Source organism: Candoia aspera, chromosome 2, assembly GCF_035149785.1.
Source record: "Candoia aspera isolate rCanAsp1 chromosome 2, rCanAsp1.hap2, whole genome shotgun sequence".
Classification (NCBI taxonomy): Eukaryota; Metazoa; Chordata; class Lepidosauria; order Squamata; family Boidae; genus Candoia; species Candoia aspera.
In genome coordinates, this window is record NC_086154.1 from 158,847,079 (window position 1) to 158,861,848 (window position 14,770).

Below are 14,770 nucleotides of genomic sequence, written 5' to 3' on the forward strand. Positions count from 1 at the left end.
CTGAATTGACATTTTGAGTCTGAGAGTTTTATTTAGAGTAAGGCAATCACCACACTGCTATCTAGTGATAGGAAGTAGTCTTGAGTGTCTGCTTTTTCATACCAAATCTAAAGGGCATTGGAGGTGCTGTAGAGAACAACTTTTAGTGGTTGAGTGGTATTAACCAACTACAATGTTGACATTTTCTGTACAGTTTAGGGTGCTCCAAGCCAGTCTTACTAGTGGGAATCTTCCTGTGCATGGGGCAAAGGAGGCCATCTTTTACTATCAGCAAGTAGCCACGACTAGAGAAATTGCCTGGCAGACCAGAAAGGAAACCAGAGCACCAATGCATTCTTTGGAAGGGAAGGACTGAGCGAGAATGTGACCTGAGACCTTTGGGCTTCACTCTGGCCTTAGTTCACTTGAATAGCTCTGAGGCCCCTTCGAGTTGGGTGCCTGGCTTTGAAGAACACCACAGAAGGAAATTTGGGGGACCAACAGGAACACTGTGAGAGACTCCTCCTAATCTTTTTGAAGGTGCCAAGATTGTTGCCGAAGGCACCAAAACGTGCTCCGCCGTGGATGAGAGCATAATGGCTCCCTTCACCTCCCAGTGCTCAAACCCATGAGAAACCGCTGTCCTGGGGTCTCCTCGCATGGAGCAGCCATCCAGAGCAGAAGTGGGTGATCTCCCATCCTCTCCTTATCCGGAGAGGTTCTGTGGGACCGGACTACTCGCTGGTCCTTCATGTCCGGTCCCGGCCCGTGGAAATCACTGACACGCAGGTAAGTTTTATAGATTTACTAAAAAGGCTTTTAAACAGAACTCTAGTGGCAAAAAGCTTTGACCAAACAATCGTAGTCCCTCACACCCAAAATATCCAGCCCACCAAAGCTCAACCAGCTTAACTTAGAGGCTCTTTCAGCTGAATCCCCTCAGGCTGATGACTCTTCTGTAACTCCTCGTCATCTTCCAAGGAGTCTGAGCTGGCCATGACACTATCCCCCACCTCAGGGCCCTCCTCTCCTGCAGATTGAGGCCTGGGCTTCTCCGGGTACTGTTACTGGAACAGGTGTGTGAGGCAGGGAGCATAAACATCATCATCTTCCCAGGAACGCTCCTATGGTCCATAGCCCTTCCAATCCACCAGATACTGGAGGTGGTCCCGAAGGACCCGTGAGTTCAGAATGTGGGCTACCTCATATTCAGGTTCCCTTTCCACCACAATGGGTGGTGGGGCCAGTGTGGAGGAACAATGAGGGTTGGGAGGTGCAGCAGGAACCAACAAAGAACAATGGAATACAGGATGAACACAGAAACTGGAGGGTAGCTTAAGCCAGAAAGCAACTGGGTTGATGACAGCTTCCACTTGGAATGGTCCCAGGAAGCGGTGATCCAATTTCTTTGGCGGCTGACGAGTAGCAAGCTTCTTAAATGAAAACCACACTAAGTCCCCCATGGCTATCAGTAGACCTGCCTGGCAGTGATGCTCAGCAAACCATTGATAATCATCCTTGGCCTTTTGTAACTGATCTTGGAGAACTTGATGAGTTGCTTGCAGTTCCTGCAAGAGCTGATCCAAGGCTGGAACAGAAGAAGCTGGTGAACTCAGTGGAAAGAATAGGAGGTGCAAGCTACAGTTAGCCATGAATGGCATCATTTAGCTGGAGGTATGCCGAGCACTGTTATAAGCAAACTCTGGCTGTGCTAGGAGGTCTACCCAGTTGTCTTGCTGGTAGGTAAAAAAACATCTGAGATATTGCTCCAGAATCTGATTCACCTGTTCCATCTGTCTCTCCAAATACACAGAAGATACACAGAAGATAAGTTGATCTCAACCTCTAGACCTTAGGAAAGTTCTTGCCAAAACTTAGCAATGAATTGTGGGCCACGATCTGAAACCGTGGTCAGGTAAACCATGTAAACGGTAGATACAGGTAATCCTCGCTTATAAATTGGTCACTGAACAACCATTCAACATTATGATAGCCTTGGAAAGGGTGCTTTACATGCCCGTTAAGCACTTCTGGCCATCATAAAACATCTCACACACACACACACACACACACACACACACAGACACACCGTGGTCATGTCATTGTATTTCGGGTCCTTGGCAACTGGCTCTCATTTACAACCAGTTGCCAAGTGCCCCTCGATCACGTCATCACCATTTTCAATCTTCTCTGCTGGCTGCCCCAGAAAGTCAATGGGGAAGCCGACAAGGAAGGTTGGAAGTGGAGGGAACGAAGGGGACGGAGAGGATGGGAAACCTTTGGCAGGCTGTAGGAACGAAGCCCAAGTCCTGAAGATTTGAGCTTCGCTCCTGCAGCCACACAAAGGAGTTCATGGGGGGAGGAGAGGGGACATGGTTCAGCAGGTTACAGGAACGGAGCCCAAATCCTGAAGATTTGAGCTTTGCTCCTGCAGCCCTACGAAGGAGTTCCCCTCCATGCGGGGAGGGGAGGGGACATGGGTGGACAGGCTGCAGGAACGAAGCCCAAATCCTGAAGATTTGAGCTTCGCTCCTGCAGCCCCACGGAGTTCCCCTCCATGCAGGGAGGGGAGAGGACACCCTTTGTCAGGCTGCAGGAACAGAGCCCAAATCCTGGAGATTTGAGCTTTGCTCCTGCAGCCCCACGAAGGAGTGCCCCTCCATGTGGGGAGGGGAGGGGACACCCTTTGTCAGGCTGCAGGAACAGAGCCCAAATCCTGGAGATTTGAGCTTCGCTCCTGCAGCCCCACGAAGTAGTTCCCCTCCATGTGGGGAGGGGAGGGGACACCCTTTGTCGGGCTGCAGGAACAGAACCCAAATCCTGGAGATTTGAGCTTTGCTCCTGCAGCCCCACGAAGGAGTGCCCCTCCATGTGGGGAGGGGAGGGGACACCCTTTGTCAGGCTGCAGGAACAGAGCCCAAATCCTGGAGATTTGAGCTTCGCTCCTGCAGTGCCACCATGGATTTATCTTCCCCTCCATCCCCTCTGCTTCCAACCTATGCTGTCACCTTCCCCACTGACTTTCTGGGGAAGCCGGCAGAGAAGATTGCAAATGGCGACCACATGATCGTGGGGCACTTGGCAACTGGTCATAAATGCAAGCCGGTTGTTAAGCACCCGATATACAATCACATGACCGGCGGCGGGATGTTTTATGGTGGCTGGAAGTGCTTAACAGGCATGTAAAGCACCCTTTCCAAGGCTATTGCAACTTTGAATGGTCCTTAAGTGAGAGATCATTAAGCGAGGACTACCTGTATATACCGTTTACATGGTTTACCTGACCACTAGTTCTGTTAGGATGTTGTAAGTTTCCATTAGGACTACGCACATAGGAACAAGGTGGTTGAATGCTGGCCAGCTTGTAGTAGCACCACCACTATGGCCACATCAAAAGCATCAGTTTCTACAATGAAGGGTTGTGCAGGGACTGGACGCCACAGGATGGGTTCTGATGCGCAAGCTGTCTTTAAGTCTTCAAAAGCCTGTTGTGTATCTTCATCCAAAACGAAAGGTGTTTTCTTTCACAATAGGTGAGTCAAAGGCCAGTATAAAAGTTCTATAATAATTGACGAAGCCCAGCAAACCCGGAACATCCTTCGTTCTGCGTGGTGGTTGCCAAGTCAGAAGTGCTTTCACTTTATCAGGATCCATGGTGACGCCATCTGAAGAAATGCGCTGACCCAAGAAATCAATAGTCTTCTTCTCAAATTCACATGTGTCAAGTTTGGCAAAAATGATTTTCCCTGAGGCACTGTAATACCATACTGACATACTTCTCATGGTCAGAGAGAGAAGAGAAGAGGAGAATGTGTATTCAAAGTGGCCATAGTGGGTGCCAAAGGAGGTCTTCTATTCCTCACCACTCTGGATATGCACTAGGTTGTAAGCTCCACAGAGGTCGAGCTTGGTAAAAACTTTGGGGCCACGTAACCTCTCTAAGAGCTCGGAAAGGAGAGGCGGGGGGGTAGCGATTCCTGATGGTGATCTGGTTTAGCAGCTGGTAGTCATTACACATCCTGAGCTCCCCTGATTTTTTTCTTGACAACCAAGGCAGGAGCAGCTGCAGGTGAGGAAGAAGCCCTTAGAAACCTCCTCTTCAGATTTTTCTCAATGAAGTCCTGCAACGTTGATCACTCTGGCTCTGAAAGTGGGTAAATCCAGGCGACTGGAATCTTGGCACCAGCCACCAGGTCAATGGGGCACTCAAGATTTCTGTTGCCACTTGGCTGGTAGTTATTTCCTCTCCTGGGGCAACTGGGGGTTCACCTTCCAAGGAATCAGAGCTGGCCTTGACACTTCAGTCTTAGTCGCAGTCGTCGTCTCTGCTGTTTTGGAGACGTCTTCGCTCGCCATTCTTCACCCAGAAGCTCGCACATATCAGCGTTCTGGTCACTAGACAGATGGCAAGAGACAAATGAGGGGAAGGGCCTTCACAGGCGGTCCCTGTGTCTGTTTCCCACTGGCTCAATTGTTCGTTAAATGACTCTCTCTCTCTCTCTCTCTCTCGTGCTTCCCTCTCTTCAAGATTGAGTTTATGTAGAAACTGATTTTCTTAAAAAATAAAACCTAACTTTCACTTCAAATACAAAGAGTACCAGCTAGCATTCATTAATAGCTGGACTAAGCAAGCTATCTACATTCTATACAGCTATATTGTGAGCATTTCTTTTATTTCTTTAAAGGGTTGTTCTGCTACTTAATTACTCAGTATTCTTTTAGCACTCTCTTCACGTTCAGGAGGATATCCTCTTACAAGTGTTCCTGCTCAGTTCAATTCTACAACACTAGGGCTCCTGAGTGGGAAGCAGATGAGCTTTCTCATTTGCCCATAATGATTCCCATTGGCTATTTGAGATGCCAAATACCTCTTTTATACAAACAGGAAAATCAGGAGGGTGCATCTTCTTCTGGGCGGGTGACAAAAGCTGCCATCCTCTCTTCTCCATGGCTCAAAGCCTGCTGCATCTGGTCTCAAGTCCTTTGCCTGCTCTGGCCTGGCTCCTTCTCCTTTCAAAACCATCCCAACGACCGATACGAATGAAAGGTGCTCTAAAGTGAGAGAGGGAGAAAGGGCTCCGTGTGAGCAGGGCGAGAGGAAATGGTCCCTGGGTCTTCTGATAGGAACCTGCGTGATCCCCCCTGTCCACTGGGAAGGGGGGAAGAGGACTCACCGTCCCAACGCGGGTGGATTTGCTCCTCGGCTCCAGGCCTGCCTCCCAATGGACTGACATACAGAGCAGCACTGATTTCTCTTCCTTCTCCACTCTTGGCAGTATTTCAACACCAATGCTCTTGACGATTTTTATAACATTTTTACTCTTTGGTCACTGATGAAGAAACAGAATGGAGCAAGCACAGGAGATAACTTAAGCGACATGGTCAAAAGCAGCATTTCTCTATTTCCTGAACAACTGTAATACATCAACAGCCAACTTAGGATGACTGTTACTACAGGGAAGGCAAGAAGCCCACTGGCCAATTCCAGCGGCATTTTATGGGCAAAATTCCTTCCCAGCCCCATCACCCGGCAACTGACTTTTGTGCATAGCAAGGGGATGGTATGGCACCCTAGCTGCCTTTCTCTGCGGTGCCGCAAGATGTTCCCTGGTGCGGGAGGAAGTGCTCAAATTCCTGAAAAGACACAGACGTATCAGGCAGTCGGTTTCTCTGCTCGCAAGCCTTGCCTCAAGCTTAACTGGGAGGAAGCCCGTCAGGGGACATTCCTCCCTCCATGGGAAGGTCCTCTGCTTTTGGCCCCACCCTAAGAGAGCCGACTCAGGCCACGGCAAGTCCCATCCCGTCAGAGGAAAACCCTGCCCCTCGTCCCCTGCTTTCCCTCCGTTAGCCTGCATCTGACACCTGGGCAGCTGCTGCCCAGCTTCCCTCACCGGTCCATCAGATGGAAAGGCCGTCACATTCGGGGGGGTATCGTTGCCGCCTACAGCCTGCTGCCAAGCGCCGGATGGCAGCCACCAGCCCATCTGCAGAGTGGAGGGAGAAGGCCTTTTCCACCAAAGCTTTCGTTCTCTGGGCGACTCGCCTGACTGCAGGGTCCTGGTCACCCAGAAGCTTTTCCAGATCTGCAAAGAAAAAATTTAGACCAGAGTGTCAAAATGCATCCTGCACAATCCTTCGCTCCCTCCTTCCCTTCCCCACACTGCAAACCCAAAGCTGTTCCTCTTATCACTTTGCACAGCCATTACTTACAAGCAAGGTAGGTGGGAACTGTCCCTTCCGTGAGGAGGCTGCCATTCAGATGAAGCAGGTGACCTGTAGAGGAAAAGAGGGAGAAAAACACACCACTGTCTCTTTCAAAGCCCAATTCTCAACTGATTGCAGCCGTAACTCCAGAACTCCCCAGGCCTTTGATCCCAGGGGAAATGAGAAGCTCAGCAAGAGGACTACAGGCTCATGCCTTGCCTGGGCTAAAGGAAGGTCCATGGCCCAAACAGGAAGTTTATGTCTATGGAAGCCTGCAGGGGGGCGTGCTTTTTTGGCTGAAACGTGGCTATTCCTGGGCAGGAGAAACCCTGAACCTGGGGGATGAGACCTCCCGCCTGATTGCCCACAAAGAGGCTTCTCTTTCCATTACCAATGAACATGGCAGCCGTTCTCCTCACTGAAGCCGGCTTGCTCTTAAAGTACGAAAGGCAGGTGAACACCTCCATCCCCAACTGCCCCTCCGAGATGGGGAACCGAATCGAGGAGAAGAGGCAGAAGAGACAGAGGTGGGAGATCGCCAAGTGCTGCGTGCCCCACCCATGCCTCTCACTCTAGAGGGGAACGGGAGCCAGAGAAGGGCTCTTACCAGGCGCTTGGCGATTTGATGCAGAAGCTCCTGCAGGCTGTAAGTCCTCCCCGCCAGGAGGGTGCCCCCAAGGTGCCAATGGAGAGCCTCTGCCAGGTGCTGCAGGGTATCTTTTGCTCCCTTCAAGAACAGAGGAGAGAAAAAAGCTGGGGCCATTCTTCTACTGCTTTCCTCGAGTGAGTCAGCTAGCCAAGCTGCAACCCTCTTTTCCCAGGCAAGCTGGGCCCTCACCTTCGCCACCTTCTCCTCAACATCCTCCACGTGCATCAGCACCGCAATGAGGGTGTGGATGGCTGCTGTCCCCTCAAGATCTTTCCGGTGCTGCAGAAGAGGCCAGATATACTTCAAGGCTGCCCATCAAATGGTTGCTGCTTCCTGTGAAGGACCAAGGAAAAGACTTTTTTTTTCTTGTCCTGCAAGGAATGGGTCCCGTGTAGACTCCCAGTTAAGGTTTCCGTTAACTTTTTCCTCCTCTTCCAAGCAAGGGGGAGCTGAGGACTCACGTGGTGGAAGAGCGAGCAGTACTGGGCAGCCAAGGAGGCGTCCAAACATCCTCCTGTGTCTGGAGGCCGAGCTGCTCTGCCAAGTCCAAGAACTGCAAGGTGATGGCAGGGCTGGAACTGCAGAGCCCACCGAGGACAGCATGGCACAGCTCCTCGGGCCTCATGATCTGCAGAGGAAATGGGAGATTGGAAAAACTCTCCTCCAAGGAAAGAGAGAAGAGAAACCTAACCTTTTCTGATCACAGTTGGGTATCTTAGCTAGCAACCTACTCTCAGCTCTGAGAGAGATCGAAGTGAAGATGGAACGTGAGAGCAGCAAGCCATCCTCATCCCCAGGACTGAGTAAAAGGAAGATCTGCCACCTCCCCACACGCTCCATCTTGCCTAGACTAGGGGGTTAGATCTCATCCTGGGGTAAGAAGGCCCACTGGCTAAATCTGTCCAGGCCAGCAACATTATTGCTGCAATTCTAAAGTGAAGGTGCTTCCTGGAAGGAAGCATCCTCTACAGTTGTGTCCGAAGAGGAGAAGCTCCGCATTTGTCTGTCCCCTGTGGGTGAGGGCCACTTACCATCTTGTAGTTCTCGCAGAGATGGAGAAGACCCTTCCTGCTCAGTTGGCGAACGGTCCGGCTGGGGTGTTCCAGCCGAGCCATGAGCAGCTTCCAGGTCTTCTCCATGGGGGCTTGGCCCCTGTAGTTAGTCAGCAGCTGAAAGAGAGCAGAGCGGTCGAAGGCCCGTCAGTGGCCAGAGGAGGAAAAGGAAGGAGTGAGCAGCTTCACTGGGGAGAAGGTGCCCAAAGGGCCCCCAGGGAAGATGCTTCACCCTTGCTCTTTGGGGAAGCAGGAACATGCCTCTAGGCTCTCCTTGAGCGGCAGGGAAAGCAAGAGAGATGGGTTTTGGAGCTTGATCCCTGCCTAAAGGTGGCCTGGGGCAACCCCCGTTTTCTCCTCTGCATCACCCTGCTCAGCCAACTCCCATTGCCTCCCTGGATCGATCCAAGAGACTGGGGCGGGGGGGATTTTCCCACCTCAATAAAGAAGGCCAGCGCTGCAGCTGAATGCTCCTTTGCCTCTTCCTTCTCCAGGACAGAACTGAGATGTCTCTGGAGGCTGCACATGGCAGGACAAGAGGTCTCCACGAGGGCCCTGCAACACACCAAAGCTCTTTTGAGAAAAAGCCATCAGACGGACAGGCCAGGCTGGGCTGGAAGGGGAGAAGAAAGTTTCTCTTTGGGGAGAAAAGCTGCCCTTTGCCCTCTGTCTTACGTCACCAACACGGCCACGCCCTGGAGGCAGCAGCTGGGGCGGCACAACAGCTCCCCGCAGGTCTCCCTCAGGGTCAGGTGTGCCTCCCTGGCCAGCAGCACCTGGATGGTGCCAACCGTCTCCCTGCAGAGGAAAGAAGGCCAGAGTCACCAAGGCATGATCCCGTAGTCTGAGGGGCAAAAGAAACCCTTTGCGTGATGCCCACAGGGAAGCTTCCCTCCGCAGCTTCTCTCCCTCCTTTCCCTGGAACGCCACGAGAAGAGCAAAGAGGGAGGGAGCTCCAGAGGGGCTTTCCTTCTCCCTTGCAGCCGTTCACCACCAAATGGGATTTGCTGCATCTGCGTGAGTTGGTCCCTCCACCCAAGCGCAAGGGTGCTCCAGAAACATCACGGAGGCCACAGATTGCATTTTCTTTCTTTTCCTCAAAGCTTCAGGACAGACCTCATGAGAAAAGCAAGGCAGCCAAGCTGGGAGCACTACGTGCTGGAGAGCTTTTTTTCCTGGGGCCTATGCAACACCCGGCCTATCTGAGGAGAGGACTTGCAGGGCCAGGGGGATATTGCTAAACCAGAAGTGTCGCTTGGATGTGGGAGCCCAAGAAGGAGAAGGAGGTTTCTCCTTCCCAGTGCCGCTGCTTACTCCAGAGGCAGATGGTCCTCTCCTTCAGCTGATATATTCTGCTGCCTGGCGCCTTTGATGATGATATCCACCAGGCAGAGGAGAGAAGGCCTGAGGAGAGAAGGAGCGTCTGCTTTACCCACAGAGCTCCTAAGGAAAGTTGGCTAATGGAGCCCACGCTGACTCTTGGTAGAATCGCTCTCTCTGTCGACCCTCACCACCCAAAGGGCCTTCCCTCCCTCCCAAGCAGGATTCGAGAAGTGTCTTCTCGTTTGCCTGTTGGGAGCCCACAGACACAGGGACACGATGGCATCTCCAAGAGGGAGGTTGAAGTCTGGGCATACAAAAGGACCACCTACTTCCGAGCTCTAGCCCTTACCGGAGTGGCAGGAAGAGGATGGGTGGACTGTTCCTCTCCCTGAGGCAGCCAAGGGACCTCCTTCACCTTTGCCAGGAGAAGGGACAGGACCTTATCCCTGCTGCCGTATGATGAGGCGATGACGGCCCAGAGCAGCTCACCGCAGGTGCTGGGAAGAAAATCAGGCGGCAACCATGTCAGACCCTTCTGCCCATCCCAGGTCCACAGGGAGGAACACAGAAGAGTCAGCCTGATGTTGGACTTCCCTGCAACTCAAGGGAGGAAGAACCTGCACCCCTGCCTACCTCCACGGCAGCTCTAAGGGGCGCTGCGTGACCAGTTGCATGTTCTTCCGGGCCACGACATGTAGGGAGGGCACGACCTGGCTCAGTCCAACGGAGCAAGTGGAGGCCAGGCGGCAGATCTTATCCGGCGCTTTCTGCATAGGCAAGAGAGAAAGGAAGAGGAAACGGAAGTGATGGTGAAAGGCCGATTCCTCCAGGGGAGGGCTGAACTGGAGGTTGCAGGAAGAGGTCTTTCTCTGGGGAAGCCCTCAGTTTAACCCTGAGTGACAAGCCTTACTTGACATGCCCGCGAGGTGGTTGACCGGGTCCGGGTCCGAGTCTGGGTCCGAGCTGTACATTTCTTCCCCTGACCCGCTGTTGAGAGGAGGGATATGGGATGATTAGACCTAGATTAGGGGTCAGTTTGTCATCTGGAAGGGAGTCATCTGAAACTAAGCTTCTGGAGGAGGACAGAGAAGTACAGCTGAGACGGAACGGTGCAGGATCCGACCAAGGGCCCCTCTGTTCCCTGGACAGGTCCCTCCGCCATCAAGTGGCCGGGTGACATTTTGTCTCACGCCCTCAGACCACCAGCTTCCCAGTAGGTCCTTCACTCCATTGGGAGAAAAGAGAAGCATTTCTATCTGCAGTAGCCACCATCTTGCAAGGCTTCCACCAAACACTGTTTAAAATAAATGAGCGGGAAAGGCCTCATGCCTTTCCGCCAAGTATTGTGGGGAAGGGGTGGCAGTTCCTCAATGGTTGTACCGCTGAAAAATAGGGCACCTGTCTGAACTGAGACTGGGGTCCCAGGCCTCCTCCTGCAGGCTGCTGACATCGTCCAAGGTCTCTTGGCCTTCGTCAGGGGAATCCTGTGAATGACAATGATTCCTCTGTGGCCACAAAGGGGCAAGTGCCTCAGAATTGCGATTTTCATGGGTCTTGGGGATTCTAGAATAAAGGGAAGGCCTATCAAATGCAGGATGCCTGGCCAGAACGGTGCTTCTGCTGCATGATACGTCTCCCAAGTTGGAGGAATCCACTGCCCCGCCCCACCCATCCCCCGGAAAAGTACGCTTTTCCTGTTAAAGCCCTGCCTGGAAGCAGCAGGGCGCTGGAGAGGATGAAGCAGAGAAAGGAAAGGCGTGGGCAGGGGGTCGCATCCTTTTAGGCCACCAGTCAGGGCAAGTTGCCCCAAGGGCCCAGCACCCCCCAGCACCCCTGCATGGTACACTCGGGGTGGGAGACCTGAACAGAGGGAGCCCCTCCCCGTGGCCCTGCCCAACAGAAAACAGCTCGCCCTTCTTTACCCAGGGGCTGGAAGAGATGTGGGCCTCCAGTGCCTCCTCTGCAGTCTGTCCCTTTTCGCTCCTAGGAGAAAGGACACAAAAGAGGGCAGAATGGGAGGAGGGATCTGCTATCCCAGCCTCTCAGAAACAAATCATCAGCCTGTGCAGGCCTCAAAGCCTTTGAACCCTCCCCCTTAGGGAGGCTGCCACAACATCTTCACCCTCCGAGGTGCTGCCTACCTCGATGGATTGGGACGTGTTTCCCACTGCACGTCCCCCAGGCTGCCGGTCTTGCCTGAGGGCAGGGGTTCTTCTGAGGACTCCTAAAATGACAACCCAAATGTTCTTCAACTGAATACAGGGCTAAAGGGGGTTAGTCCCCGCTTGGGAAAATAAGAGAGGATTTGGGGTTCTCAGTTTCAGTTCGTCGAATGAGGGCTGGCCATCTTGACTAAGGGAGGCAACTCAAGGTCAGGGGCATCTGGCAACCGGTTTGGAAAGAAGATTGCACCAATTGGCAGATGCAACTGTCCTCGCTTTACCCACATGGAGTTTTCAGTAGAAAAAGGAGCAGCGAGGACACTTTCTTTGCCAACAGCTTTTCCAAACCCCTCCGTGAGCTCAATCCCAGCCCTGCAGAGTTCCCCATCTATCTTGACTGGTTGGAACGGCCAGGTATCTGGCAGCACTGGGCGATGCAAAGCAGCAGAGGGAGCTTGAAGGAGAAAAGGAGGGAGCAGGAGCACGCTTCTGATGGGTAGCCTGTCCTTGCAGAGCGTGTCCATAAATAGCACCTCGGCCTCCAGCGCCGTTCCATCTGCTGACCTATCTTCAAACCCGCAGAGACAGGGCTTCTGCCGTTGCAAGGGTGAGGAGCTGGTCACAACTTACTGATGGGGTGGAGACCTCCTCCATCGTGTAGAGCCCCTGCCTCTTCTGCTCCGGTTCGTCATCACTGGGGAGAGATTGAAGGGCCCAGAGATCAAAACTAGCTGTGGGCCCTCTTTCAAGAGCGGCCACATGGATGCTCTAGGGAGCCTGTCGGCTGGCCTGCCAAGGGGGTTGACCTGAGTCCTCCTTCCTTTTATCAGAAGCAGATGCTGAGAAGGAAAGGAGGTGAACCTCCCTTATGTGGCAGCTCAAACAGGCTTTGGCCCCTCCCCATTCAGCCAAGCAGCAGCCCTTGCGACCGGCTGGGCCAGAGGGTGGGATGGGAGAGTCCTTGTTTTCCTTTTCCTTTTCCTTTTCCCACCCCTCCCTTTTCCTTTTGTGCTGTGTCATTTAAAGTTAGGCTTTGGACAATCAGAAGCTTGCTTACTTTGCTATGCTTCAAGCATGCGTTCCCTGCCCAGGCACCTTCATCGTCTGGTCCCCCCTTGGCCCCAAATGGCCCCCCATCCCATTGATTAGGAGAGAAGAGAAAGGCTTCCTGTCCAGGGGGTTGAGTGTGTATCCCATAGAAATCTATCCCTCCCCTCAGCAGACATTTCTCATAGCCTTTTTTCTGTGGGACAGAACTGCAGGGGGCTTCAGAATGAGCTGAGAGCAGGTACCTTGCTGAGTCGGAGACAGAGTCCACATCTTCCAGGCTGTGGGTCCTGGAGGCCCCCTGGACTTCCATCGAATCCTGGAAATGACGTTTGTTTGTATTAAGGCATAATCAAAGACCCTTCCGCCATTTGGAAGTCGCATCCCTCTCTCCTTTCGCCTCGGAGGGGGTCAGAAAAAGGGGGATGCTTATGCACTCAGCACCTTCCTCGATCACCATTTTGTCACTGGATGTCTCCACCAGCCATGACCTGACATCTGGCAGCTACTTGACAAACCACCCATCTGGAATCTTGCACCGGGGGCGGGGAGAAGCCAGGCACGGAGGGTGGAGTAGAGGCAGATGGGTCTGCGGCCGGTCCCTGCCCTCGGATGCCCTTTGCACATGGCGGGGACAATGGAGGAGGAAGAAGCGGGACCGTTGAGGAAGAGGCTCCTCAACCCAGGAGGGGGGGAGCGTCAGGAGGAGGTTCAGAGCAGCTGTGCCTCAATTGTGCCCGGGAGAATTTCGCGAGTGGGGCGGGAGGATTGCTTGGAAAGGCTCTCCAAAGGTTGTTCCTTTGCCCTCCAAGCCCTAAAGGTCTTTCCAGGAATCCAAGGGTCTGTTGTCCTCGGGTTTGCCAGCCTGGCTGGGCTGCCCAGGCAGGAATTCCTCCCTCCCCACATACTCGAGGCATGAACTCCCACCGGCCACATTGCCAAACCCTCCTTACCCCTGAGGTGGAAGCGGTGACCCTATCATGAGAGCTTTCCCGCTCGATTCGTCTCCGTGCCATTTGGGACCTGACCGGAGGAAGAAAGTCAGGCGTGAAGGAACATCCAGCTAGCTCAACCTCCCCTTTCCAAGACCGGCCAGTCAAGTCAGTTGGCCCTTTTTTCCCCTGCAAGCCCCTTGTGGACAGGAAGCGGTCTCGGGCTCCTGCAGACTCTTGTGGCCCGTCAATGGTGCCCCACCAAGTCTGGGTTTTGGGAGAAGGACTTGGAACCTGGCAACAGCACAGGAAGGTCTTCCACTCTGGTGCCCACTGACCTAGGCACTTTATGGGCAGGCTTGGAGCCTCGTTCTCTCCGCCCCCAGGGAAACATCGCCAAGGCCCACTTTTTGAACCTACACAAGGATGGCGGCTCTCTCGGAGCCAGGAGTGGCCGGGCAGCCCAGTGGCTGACTCTCTTGGTGGCCTTTGGCCTCTGCCTTTCATGTGGGAAGCTGTCTGTTCGTGAGCAGCGCAAAAGCACAATCACGTGTGGCACAAAGCACAGAGAGGGGCCAGAGATGCCGCCTTGCTTCTCTGCTGGGCCTCTTGGGCAATCTGACCTTCCTTTCCCCTTCAGGCCAGCACAGCCTGGTATCTCTTGCCCACCTCTTAGCAGGGGCTGGGGAGAATTTCCCTTGTTTAATCCCAATGTGGGGGTCCAGGGTCCGAACGTAGTGACAGAGATTGGGGGAGGCGTACAAGAGGGCTGGGGCAGCCTCTCATTCAAAGCCACCTCCCCTCTGGCTTCCACGTGGGGACTACAGCAAAGTAAGACATCTCTGAGCAAGCAGAGACGGCGTTCCAGCACAGACCGGTGGCCCAGCGACAAGTCCAGGTCAGCAGAGCCTCTCTGTATATGGAGTGACCGAACGATTGCCCACCTGCATTCTCTATGGCTGCTCCACATGAGGAGACCACAGGAATTGGTGATCCTTGCGGTCGACTCAGGAGTGAAGCGGCTGGGAGACCAGGAAGAGAAATCTACCTCACAGCCACAGTAGAGCCTTTGAGGGCACTGGGTTCGACGAAAACCTCACTTTCAAAACACATTTGGGTATAATAATTTTAAAGAGAGATCTTCAGACAAGCAGGAGAAACAAAAAACCACTCAGTGAGTCACCCTTCATTCCAGATTCATCAGCCTGTGCAAGCCCCAAACCCTTTGAACCCTTCCTCTTGGGGAAGCTGCCACAACATCTTCACTCTCCGAGGTGCTGCCTACCTCGATGGATTAGGACGCCTTTCCCACTTCACATCCCCCAGGCTGCTGGTCTTCCTTGAGGGCAGCGATTCTTCTGATGAATCCTAAAATGACAACCCAAATCTTCTTCAACTGAATACAGGGCTAAAGGGGGTTAG